This window comes from Bubalus kerabau, chromosome 6, assembly GCF_029407905.1.
Source record: "Bubalus kerabau isolate K-KA32 ecotype Philippines breed swamp buffalo chromosome 6, PCC_UOA_SB_1v2, whole genome shotgun sequence".
Classification (NCBI taxonomy): Eukaryota; Metazoa; Chordata; class Mammalia; order Artiodactyla; family Bovidae; genus Bubalus; species Bubalus kerabau.
Genome location: NC_073629.1, coordinates 73,734,078 through 73,746,110, shown reverse-complemented (window position 1 = coordinate 73,746,110; position 12,033 = coordinate 73,734,078). Strand labels below are relative to the sequence as shown.

The window sequence follows — 12,033 nt, the reverse complement described above, 5'->3', positions numbered from 1 at the left end:
CCCTGGATTGGGAAGATCCCCTGGAGGAGGACATGGCAACCCACTGCAGTATTCTTGCCTGGAGAGTCCCCATGGACAGAAGAACCTGGTGGGCTACAGTCCATGGGGTCACAGAGTTGGACACAACTGAGGGAATAAGCATATCACAAAGTTATGTTCGGGGATTATGTAATTAATAATCAAGGAACATTCAATAGGTTTTTTCCTGAACTTTGGTGAAGGAGCAGATATTAGTCTGAAAAAAAAAATGCTAACCATTAGAGAAAAACATCTTAAAATTAGATATAGGTTGAAGACTTAAAAAAAAAAAAAACCTAGTTTAAATTAGGTTTGATGTTTATTTACACTATGTTTAAAGTTTTATCAGGAGGAGGGAGTCATTAAGTATAGCTGTCTCATATTTTTAATTCCAGAAATTGATACTGTATACCATCTTAAGGACTAAGTAATAATTTTACTATTCATTCTGTTCCACTGTGTGAAATTAAGTTGGCTTAGAGCTAGGTTAAAAAAATAAAAAAAACTATGAATGTGACTATTATCTGAATCTGTAAGTGCCTTTTTATTCATTCAAGTCTGTGTGCTCAAATTTGAGTTCATATCACACTCATGAGATGTTTTTTAATGAATGTGCTACCCTGAAAAGGTGAATGTTCAAAACACTGCAGAAGCAAATGCGCCCAAAATGCAATAAACTAACAGATTTTGTATGTGCCTCACCTAAGCAGGGTTTCGAAAATTCACCCTGAAGGCTAGAATATTGTCTTTGTAAGAATCTCAGCTTTCATATGAACACCTGGGGATATGAGAGCTGTGAGAAACAAATCTAATATAAGTTAAACGCTATTGCAAAGTTGCGTTAAATCGAAGAGCTGTACAAAAGTTCTCCTTCGTCTTGGAGTTTTTTCTCCACCCTATGTCCAGAATATCAAATACTGTACTATTTATCATCAATGTTTCAGTGACTTGGGAATGCAGAATATATCTTGTAAAGTGCCACTTAAGTAGGTTTACAAATGTAGGTGACATGCTAAGCTGAGCCATGGAAAGATATTGTCCAAGGAATGGTCTCAGAAGTGAGTGACCTAATCATTTTAGAAGGGCTTATCTAAATCTTAGATCTCTAAAATTCCAATTGTTCTTCCAACTGTAAGTTGATACAATAATATTTCAGGTAGAGGTTATGTGTGGACTACAATATTTTGGGATAATTTTATCTTCTCAGGGCACCTCTGATGGCACCATTTTAAGTGTCCTATATGTGCTCAGTTGCTCAGTCATGTCTCACTGTTTGCAACTCCATGTACTCTCACCCACCAGGTTCCTCTACCCATGGGATTTCCCAGGCAAGAATCCTGGAGTGGGTTGCCATCTCCTCCTCCAGGGAATCTTCCTGACTCAGGGATAGAACCCACATCTCCTGCATTGGCAGGTGTGTTCTTTTACTCCTGAGCCATTGGGGAAACCTTTTAAGTATCACTATTGTTTAGTCACGAGGTCATGTCTGACTCTTGTGACCCCTTGGACTGTAGCCCATCAGGCTCCTCTGAGCCTGGTAGAATTCTCCAGGCAAGAATACTGGAGTGGGTTTCCATTTTATTCTCCAGGGGATCCTCCCGACCCAGGAATCGAAGCCAGGTCTGCATAAGTGACAGATATTAATATATTCTCTTGAATTAATTACTTGTCCTTTTAAACTTTATGGTTTCCCAAGACACAGTTCTGTGGATTATCCTAACAACAGACTAGTATTGTTGTGCTATAGACAAGAGTGCTACTCATTAAATATTACTGTGGCAATCCAGCTACAAGGGGCCCAGGAAGTATAATAAGCAGAGACATGTGTTATGACCAGAAGTGATGTATGTCACTTCCTGTTTGGTTGAAAACCCTGTCAAGCATGCTCTCTTTTCCCTCCAGACAGACAGGCTGCTCTGTTTTCAAAATCTCTCATTCTACAATGAGCAAAGCTCCTTTATTTACCACAGCAGACAGAGAACAAAAAATAAAACTTGGTTATGTTAAGTCACTGAAAATTAAAGTTCGTATAATATTTCAGTGTAATTTATTTAGCCCATTCTGACAGATATAGGCTGTATCCATTTCACATTTCAGTAACACACTCCTAGCCATGCTGCTGAGAAGAGCAGTTTGTGGAACAAACTAGGCAACAATTTATGTTATCTAAGATTGTGATTGCACAATAAACCAACATGGCCACAAACCTATTCGCACCTGTTCCCACATAGTCAATGTTGTTCCTCTTATTCTACTTAATTTGTTCTTTATTCCTCTTCCTGAAAAAACCTAATGAGGTTAGTAGAAGCTGGGCTACCCTTAGGCTTTACCAATGTTTCATACTCAAAGACAACAGAACCTGTATTTTATGTCTCAGACATACTTTTTATTGCTATGCCTCTCAGTTCTTATGCATTCCTAAAGATGTAAAAGAGAAAGGACAAATAATATGTTTTGAGCATTTTGTTTGGTGCAAGAGTCAAGTTACCTACATTTATAGAATAACATTTATGTTTGCAAAGTAATTTGAGTTTCAGATTTGAAAATAAATATAGAAATAACATATTAAATATATAGTGCCCAGGGCAAAACATTATATCTAAGGTTTGTTTTGCAGTGTAGAGCTAAAATATTTGTTGACAGGAAAAAATAACTGCAGAATTTTTAAAAAGAGAAATTTTATTGTATCATGGGTTAGTAGAAATATTTTGGAATAAAAACATGAGGTTAAGTCCTTATGGTGAGCCCAAAATAATATTGTTTTTGACTCATTCCTAAAAGTTGATTGGCAGAAAGCTAAGGGAAGCTCAACCTTAATCAGCCAAAATGTTAAAGTCATGGGAGAAAGGCAAGCAGAAGGATGAACCATTGTAGCCAGAGTCCTGGAAAAGAAGGGGGAGAGTTTGATTATAAAGTAGATAAGGATGCTAAATGGGCTTGGAAGAACCAGATACTGTTACAAAGGGTTGATTGAGGGGGCAAAGTGGATAATAAGGCAAATTGAAGATTCCTAAAAATTAAAAAACAAAACATTATATGTGACTGCACCTGTTAATTAGTATATATGGCTTATTTTCTTCTCTTTAAAATATAAAAAATGACATATACCTTTAACGATTCATAGAGTAGTTATATACAATTAAGATAATGTATATAAAGGCTTAGTGTATATCTCAAACAACCTAGTATACACATGAAAATATTACCATAATTTACTGTTGTTTTGTTAACAATTTTCTATAGTTTCCCCCTCAACTGGCTTATACCCCTGACCCCAACCAATGGAAAAATACAAGGAGGATAGGATGAGTAATATCACTTAGTGAGTCAAACTGTAGTGGGTGTTACTATAATTGTTCATATTCATCATTGCTGTGGTTGAAAATGTACATTTAGTTGTGGTTGAATAGTTCACAACGAAACAAAATCTCATCTGTATGACAGAAACTCTGTTGTGTTGGGCTTTGAACATAATCCAAGACATTCAAGACAGTAGCAAAATTAGGCAATTGGAAAAATCAGAGTAAAAAAGGCATTTTTCATGCTTATTTCCTTCAAAGGATGCTCTGATTTTGTTAATTGCCTCAAAGAGTGCTTCGATTTGCTATTTTCTACAAACAGTATTCTAATCTAGTTTATCCTCTGAGTTGCAGCTGTGTTCAAGTATCCTAATAGATTTGGTGCATGCTGAACTATTCTTCTACAATTAATTCACTTGGTTCTTCACGTGAATGATTTATACCTATTTAAAACTAAATTGGAAACCATTTCACTATTGCTTATAAAGTCATTAAGACAGCTTTTAGATGACATTAATTTGCACTTAGATAATACCTTTCATCTAAGGATCTCAAAGCACTCTATGGAAGTACATTTTTTAATGTAGGAAGACAGAAAAAATGCAATACCATACTTAGGAATGATATGCAAAGTAGGAAATAAAATTTAAAAAAATCCTTATATTTGAGTGTAAATCATTTATGCTGCTTATTAATTTTATGTTCTACAACCATCAATCTCTCATTTTCTCTCCTTGTCTACGAGGTTTGTGGGTCTCTATCTTCTTTAACTACATTCCTGGTGGTCAGTCTTCATACTTTGAAGAATCAGAATCATACTTTCAGAATCAGTCAAGCCAACATTGTCTGATTCTTCTACCTTATGGTATGTGATCTCCATTATTAATTCTTCCTTTTATTTATGCCACCTAATATTATAATTAGACTATTCCAAAAAGTATTGAAAGGATGTGAATTTGCTTTCAATAAACGGAGTTAAAGCTGTCAGATCTGCTGCTTATGTGTGTTAGCGTCCTAGAAGTTCAAGTGTCTTCAATTAAAAAATGGTCAACACTAGAAAATGTGGGCTTTTATTCTGTGGCAAAGCAGTATCATAACAACACAGGGAAATGCCCTAAAGATATTGATTTCCAGGAAAACATCTGGTGTCCACAGAAAATTTTTCTTTCCCATATAAAATACATATATTTTTACTAAATCACAAAGAAAAATATGAATAAATTGATATGCCTTTATAAGGACAATCTAGTCAACATTATTTTATGAGGTTTGAGAAAAATAAATCCTAGCCGCAATTGTTATTCTCCTCTCTCTTGTGTTTATTTGCTTTAATTGTATTTAAGCAGGTCTCTGATTAAAACAAACAAACAAAAAAACTTCTTAAACTAAAACCCATAAGTTAGCAGAATAATCCTGCTTCCCTCTGTAAAAGCAGATTTTTAATTACTCTGCGTCTTTGGAATTTAACCAATTCATGCTGTCAATAGCAGCAGTAGTAGTTGATTACACCAATTGATTTCAACTGGGCTGCTGCAAATCAGTAAGAAGTCTTCAAATAAAATAAGAAAAGGTGTGGCCCAATGCTAGGGATTACCCTTTGGTGAGCAAATGTGGGTTGAATGAAGCCCTACCTTGCTCTTACAGCCAGGAATTCTGGAACAGCTGCAAATTGAACAATTGAGCAAATTGAAAAGTTGCATGCTGCAGTCCTGGTTTAGATGCTAGAGACTTGGAAACATTTGTATATCAGAGCATACAGTTTAACTACTAGAAACAGTAAGTACCAAAATTGAAGAAGGATTTACCCAAACACTTGGGCTAATAACTAGGACCCATCTCTGGAATATAACTTTATACATTGTCCCTAGATCTCTTCCTGTTCCAAGCCACAGAACAAAGATGGAAAGATTCAATGAAACTATATCATTTTGTATCATTATCATGAACTTGTCTTGACCCACCAAGTAAAGAAAGTTTCAGTGTCAAACGGGATATTTTTCTTGGTCTTAATCTCTCCTCTACTTGGCTCTGCTTCCCCCTTGAAGTTGGCACTATCTATGTTCTCAATTTTTTAAACTAGTGAAGATAACACATTCTGGCTTCTTTAGTGGGGGTGAAGGGTCTCCTTGAGGATTTTTAAAAATGTATTGGCCCTAAAATATAAGCAGTTCTTAAATATAAGATAGGAGATTTTCTTTCAAGTCTAGTGGAGTTCTGAGCCACCAGGCAAGTTTTATTACAGTTCTATACTATGATAATTCTGTGATTCTAAGCTAACCAGGGCTTCCCTGGTGGCTCAGATGGTAAAGAATCTGCCTGTAATTCAGGATACCTGAGTCCAATCCTGGGGTCAGGAAGAGCTCCTGGAGAAGGGAATGGCTACCCACTCCATATTCTTGCCTGGAGAATTCCAGACAGAGGAGCCTGGTGAGTTATAGTCCATGGGGCTGCAGAGAGTCAGACACAACTGAGCAAATAACACTTTCACTTCAAGCTAACAAAATGAGAAACACAAATCAGTTCATTATACAGTGTTAATTAATGATAAAGATTAACATTATTTCACAAGACAGAGTATGTGTAGCGGTGGTTAAGAAAGATTTTAGGAGGAAGCAGGATTTGAATTAGACCTTAAAGCACATTTCTATGTGATTTTATTTTCTATTCTTTGTAGAGATAACAATTCATTCACTCTTAGCTATCAATCTGAGGATCTGCAGATATGTCTGATAATTCCTTGGAAATATAATAGGAATTAGAAGTGTATTTCAGTTGGAAGGGAAAGCTTTTTGAATTTCCTGAGCATAAGTAAGTATTTAGGGGAATGAAAGAAAGTAATGTTGTTTCCTACAGGTCATGGTCTCAATATTAGAGCATTTGGGGCTCATCATGTAATCAATGGGGAACAAAGCATTGCTTTTCACTGAAAACACTCTAAAATAGGAGGATGAGTGATTTAATGAGATAAATCAGACCTCTGCTTTAGAACACACATACTACCCACATATTTGGAGCCAGGCTGGAGTGAGGAGAGACCTAGAAAAAGTATACCCTATGAAAAGATTTAGTTCAGAGAGGAGATGATGAACTATGGCAGTAATGATGAGGATAAAGAGAGTTCCTTGGCGGCCTAGTGATTCAAATTCTGAGCTTCCACTGCTGTGGTTTGGGTTCAATCCTTAATTAAAGAACTGAGATGCCACAAGCTGTACAGTGCAGCCACTCCCCTGCCCCCTCATCAACAACAACAACTAAAACATAACAACCACCCCCAAAACCAAAACAAAACAACAAACAAAAATACAAAAAACAAACAAACTAACTAAAAAACCCCGAGTGAGGATTAAAGATGAAAGTAACATGAAACTCTTGCAACAATGACTGTGTGGTTAATGGGTAGAGTGTGAGAATGGTGAGTGATAAAAGAATCAAAAACACTTTCAAATCCATGGCAGTATACCAGAAGGAGACAAAGAGAAAAAAAGGAAAACGTTCATGAGAGTAAGCAATAACAGCAGTTCCATTTGGAGAAAACTCTACCAGGGAACCAGACGTAGCCATCTATGGCCTTAGAAAAAGAAGGAGTAACTACAGTAATCACTAGAGACTGTGTTAGTTTGATAGGATTGCCATAACCAAGAATCACAAACAGGGTAGATAAAACAATAGAAATTAACTTTCTCACAGTTCTAGAGGACAGAATTCAAAGATCAAATGTCAGCATTTTTAATTTCCTCTGAGGCCTCCCTCCTTGGCTTGTAGATGCCGCTCTTCTATCTCTGTCTTCACATGGTCTTTCCTCTGTGTTTGTGCCTGTCCTAATCATCTTGTCTTATAAAGAACCAGTCATATGGGACTTAGACTCCATCCTCAGATTTTCACTTAACCTTAATCACCTTTTTAAAGATCCTATCTCCAGATACAGTCACTTTTGAAGTACTGTGCTTAGAACTTCAACATTTAGATTATTTGCAGGCAGGGAATTCACTCTTAATGATCAAGAAAGTAGAACAGACATGCGAGTAGAATTCTCTGTGGTTTTAGTTTGATATTTATAATTTTTACTATAATGCACATTACTTCTATAAATCAAGAACACTAAAAGTTATTTGGAGATTATTTATCATCCGGCAGACAATCCGTATCCAATGTAAGCATTCTGTTGAGCCTTGACAGGCATTATACTTTTTATATTATAATTTAAGAACTCTAGGAAAAAATCCCATGGCCTGTCATGGCCTGAATTTCATTTAGACTTTATGTAGTGATGTCATGGAAATATGTTACTGTTTTTGGTCTTTTTAACTCAAATTAGAAATGACTTTAAAATCATCCTCTTCTGATAATTTCAAACAGAAAAGTCTGCCTTCACTATTTTATTTTTGTTTGGTGGGTGGAGGGTGAAGAAAAAACAATTCTGGTCAATATCATTAGCTAATATATTCTTTATCTTGAGAAGTTTATTAGGACACATAAGTTTAAATGTGCTTCCTTCATAAACTTGTTTAGCAGAGACGATCCATCTTTGGACAAAGTGCTTTTTATATATCTTTCCCAGTAGTAGTTCTCACACTTTGGCATAAATTATAATCTCCTGGAAAGTGTTTTAAAATACAGATTGCAGGACTGGCACCCTGAGTTTCTTATTCATAGTCTGAAGTCAAGCTGAAAATTTCCATTTTAAAATTCTCAGTTACATTGATACTGCTGGTCCAGGGACCACTCAGTAGAAACCTCTGCTCTATAGTAATGTTTATAACTATAAAATCAAATTATGTTATTTTACTTTGAAAAAGTATTTTCCATTGTGAAAACATAAAGCTTTATTAATTCAATAGACTCATTAAAATAACCATTATGAATAATGAGAAATTGCTGGAAATAGTAATGAAATGCATGGCATCTTAGAAGATATGAAATTAATTGAAGTTACCACCAAGAACTAATTCAAAGGATTAATAACACTAAGTCAGTGTATATTTAAAATATTTGTTGCTTGATCATATATCACCTTGGTCTTAGCCACATTACTGTGAGGACAATGAAAAGGAATATAGGATCAATATCATATCTATCAGTGAATTACTCTAGAGAGAGAGATGCCTGGGTCAATGAAATAAATGGCTCTATCACCAGATAGCAATATATGAGATTTAGAACACAATTCTGAAAGCTTCAAGACAGCAACAAGTATAACATAAGCACATCTTATCGGTTAAATCATCAAAGAAATTACAAAAATGTGTGAAGAATGATGAGTCGTGAGCATTACCTCTTTTTCTTGTTGCCCTGGGATAAAGACCAAGGACCAAAGTGAGGATAAAAGATGTCTCTCCCTACCTCTCTCCATTCATTAATATAAAATGACAACTAAAAGGAAATAGGCTGTCAGGATTTACAGGGTCTGATCTTTAAGAAAAGATAATTGTTTTTAAAGACTAAGGGTGCCTTCAATAAGACAAGACCTACCAGAGTGTCAGCTCAAGCCCAGCTATTTTTAGTGAGGGCAATCAACCAGAGGAGACATTTATGGAAATGTGGATTTTCCTTATGACCCTTACGCTGACACCATAGGTGGAGAGATAAATGCACCATGATCATTATACAATATACTCCCTTATTCAAGAGTTTAAGATCCCTAAATAAAAAAAAGTTCTAATTTATCAAAAGTTAAAAAGCATTTTTTTCTCTATGACAAATCTTAACATAATTTTCTTGTTCTTTACTAAAGCATTTCAAAAAAGCCTTAGAAGTGTCAAATTTTTGACATGGCATTCACAACATTTCTTTGGTCTGTATAATTTTTTTCCTCTATCATAAGATGAAATACTGAATAAAACTTCAGGCTTTTTTTCTATTGAAATTTTTTCATTTAAAGACAAAGTATATAAAGACTAAAATTGTCGTTTATTTTCAGATGGCCCAATTTAGAAACATTAAGGAGACTAATGTAAATTTCAGCATGAAGTTTATTTCTAAAACTTGCTTCAGAAACTGAAGCTTTCATATGAGTTCTATATGAAGATAAATCTTTTCATCACAGCGAAATATGTTAATTTTAGTATGCCTTGTCTTGAAATATTTCAAGATTACCAATATAGGTAATAATATAAAATAAATTTCCTTTCCAGTAATATTTTTAGAAGCATATAATTTTAAGTTCAAACTTCAGTATTTCATAATGGAGGAATATTTAAGGTCTTGTATTTCAAAACACACACTGACATCAAGGTGGAAAGCCTTGAGGATATGTTTTCATAATAAAAAAAATAACAATTTTCACATACAGAAATCTTATAATCTTTCATCTTTTCATTGATAGCTTTCTTAATAAAGCATACTTTGTTAATAGCTTCATTATGAAGTACATTTTGTACCATCCTCATAGGGTTAACAAAATTATTCCTTTAATCGATTTAACGGTGTATGTCTAGAGATAAAAATGATAATGTTCCCAACTATTTACCGGAATAAATCCTTTAACAACATATACAGCTAGATTTGACAAAACAGATATCCTTTGTTGATTTTTCTCTTTTGCTGTTCTCTATTCAAATTTAAGACCTTTGGTTCTAAATAACTTTTTTTTTTGCAATTATTTATTTTTAAGCTCCTTTGAAATGATCTCCAAGCACTTTGATACAGATAGAGAACCTTATAGTTTCAATGAAAATTTTCAAAGTATTGCTTTACCCTCTGGTAAAATATTATTTTGCAGTTTCCTACCAAGATAACCTGCTGCCTTCAATTCTGGCTGTATGCCTAAATATTTTTGTTTTTCCTATTCATAAATCTTCAACTTAAAAGAGGGTAAGAGTTTTTGACAAAGGCTCATGCTTATGGCTGTTAGCATTTTCCTTACAACTTCACATCTTCCTTCCACAATAAAGAATACATAGCAGTGCAGGGTGGGGAGTTAATATTTAATTATTAATATTGATGCATATTTAGATTTCCAGCCTAAAATTTAACTTCTGGAGTTCTATGAAAACGATAGGTAATATATCCAGTAAATATAAAAACAACAGAAAATACTCATAATGGCAAAAAATGGGTGGTATTCTTAAAACAATAAATTTATTTTATGGACTCACTTTTCCTTTCTATCTCACTCATATTTTTTACCTATAAAGGATTCTCAAGAGTTCTATTCAATTAGAATCCTTCCTACAGTGTAACATTTCAAGCTTTAAGAAAATGTTCTTTCTAAAAATTATTTAGATAACAGGATCCCCAAATACACAGAGGCTTTATAAGAGGCTTTTTTGTGTGTGTGTGTGACAATAACAGTTGGATGCAGAAAGGAATCAGAAATAAAGAAAGGATAATGATTAGAAGAATAGATAAGAAGGAGGTTAATTGGAACAGGGCACTGCTTCACAGCAAATTTAGCTTTTAATAAGAATATTAAAATAATAAGAACTATAGATTCTTCTATAATTATATTCTGATGACATCACCAAAAATTCAGACGTTTGTGTGCAAGTTCCCTACAGAGTCTTAAATCTCAGTTTAAAATAAATTGCAATTGTTAATTGTTTGGTAAGGTTCACCTTAATTAGACCTTTGGATAGATTTCTACTTTTACATTTTCCTAACTTGTTATTATACATGTGCATTTGAAAACACTGAATAATTAAGTATAAACCTACAAATAAAGATTCTGCAAAGTGCATTTGTTTGCCCAATTTATTTTCATTTGTTTATTTACTTAAATTTGAAAAAGTATGTTTTTGCTAGAAAAATGTATGTGGGAGAGAAAATTGGTGTAAACATTCCTTTAATATAATGAGTAACAGGTTGATTTTACTCTATTGAAATAATGTGGCAGACCTCAAGTGAGTTTCTGACTGAATTATTTTAGTACTAATGTGTTCTTTTTGAAAGTCTTTCCCCCTCACCCAACTGCTTTTTGCTCTGGTTTTAAGGGTTTGCTCTTAAGCTTGCTATTTCAGCTATATCTGTGTACTGTGGAAGGCAGCCAGTTCTTAGAATGGCTGATAAACTAGTTGACCTCTGTAATCTACATTTTAGAGAAATACATTTCAGCTACAGATGTTTCCAAAGGTAGAAAATCTGTGGAGAAAATTAATCTGTAACCGACAGATGTTTTCATATTAGCACAGCTTGGGAATATTCTCTTCCAAACATTTGGCCTTCTTGTGGAATTCAAGAGCGCTGTTATCTCACTTTCCTAGGCTCTTGGATCCTAAATCATGGCACCAAGATGGACTGTCATCTAAATAAACAGATGCAAACCTTCCTTTGTAGTTAGAGGGAGCAGTTTAAATCTGTTGACTCTCACATTTGCTCCTTTCCATTTAATTCAGTTATTTTAATAACTGCCGATAAAATTTTCCTAAGTCCTGTGGAAGGCACAGTGAGTTGCTTATATCAAACCTCAAAGTCAGTATAAATCTTGGCAGAAGATTTCATCCTATTTGGGCATTTTATAGCATCTTAGGGAATTATTTTTCCCCTAAGGGCTTTATTATTAATGGGAACTGACCACGTGCTTTAAGGGAAGAATTGACTTCCTCAATTAGACGACCTTTCAAGAGAGTTAACAGAGAATTTATTTTTTCATTTAGAGAAGAGAATGTTTCCCATAAGATCACTGAATCTTTCATGGCTGACTTTTCTTGCAAACACAATGTGTAAAAATTTCAGTTCCTTAAAAATTAAATAGACACTGTGAAATTTAATAAGGTTTGCT

At 34.3% G+C, this 12,033-nt stretch overlaps 1 protein-coding gene and 1 long non-coding RNA gene across 4 annotated transcripts in view; both read right to left on the bottom strand.

The window, feature by feature from the left end:
• NEGR1 (neuronal growth regulator 1) overlaps positions 1-12,033 on the bottom strand; it is a 1,047,432-nt gene that overhangs the window by 540,366 nt on the left and 495,033 nt on the right. The gene's annotated exons all lie outside the window — the stretch shown is intronic.
• On the bottom strand, positions 2,507-7,131 carry LOC129655274 (uncharacterized). The gene is made up of 3 exons (XR_008715862.1): positions 7,003-7,131; positions 5,650-5,764; positions 2,507-2,900 (listed from the first exon to the last, which is right to left on the bottom strand). It is a non-coding gene; the product is annotated as an uncharacterized LOC129655274 (long non-coding RNA).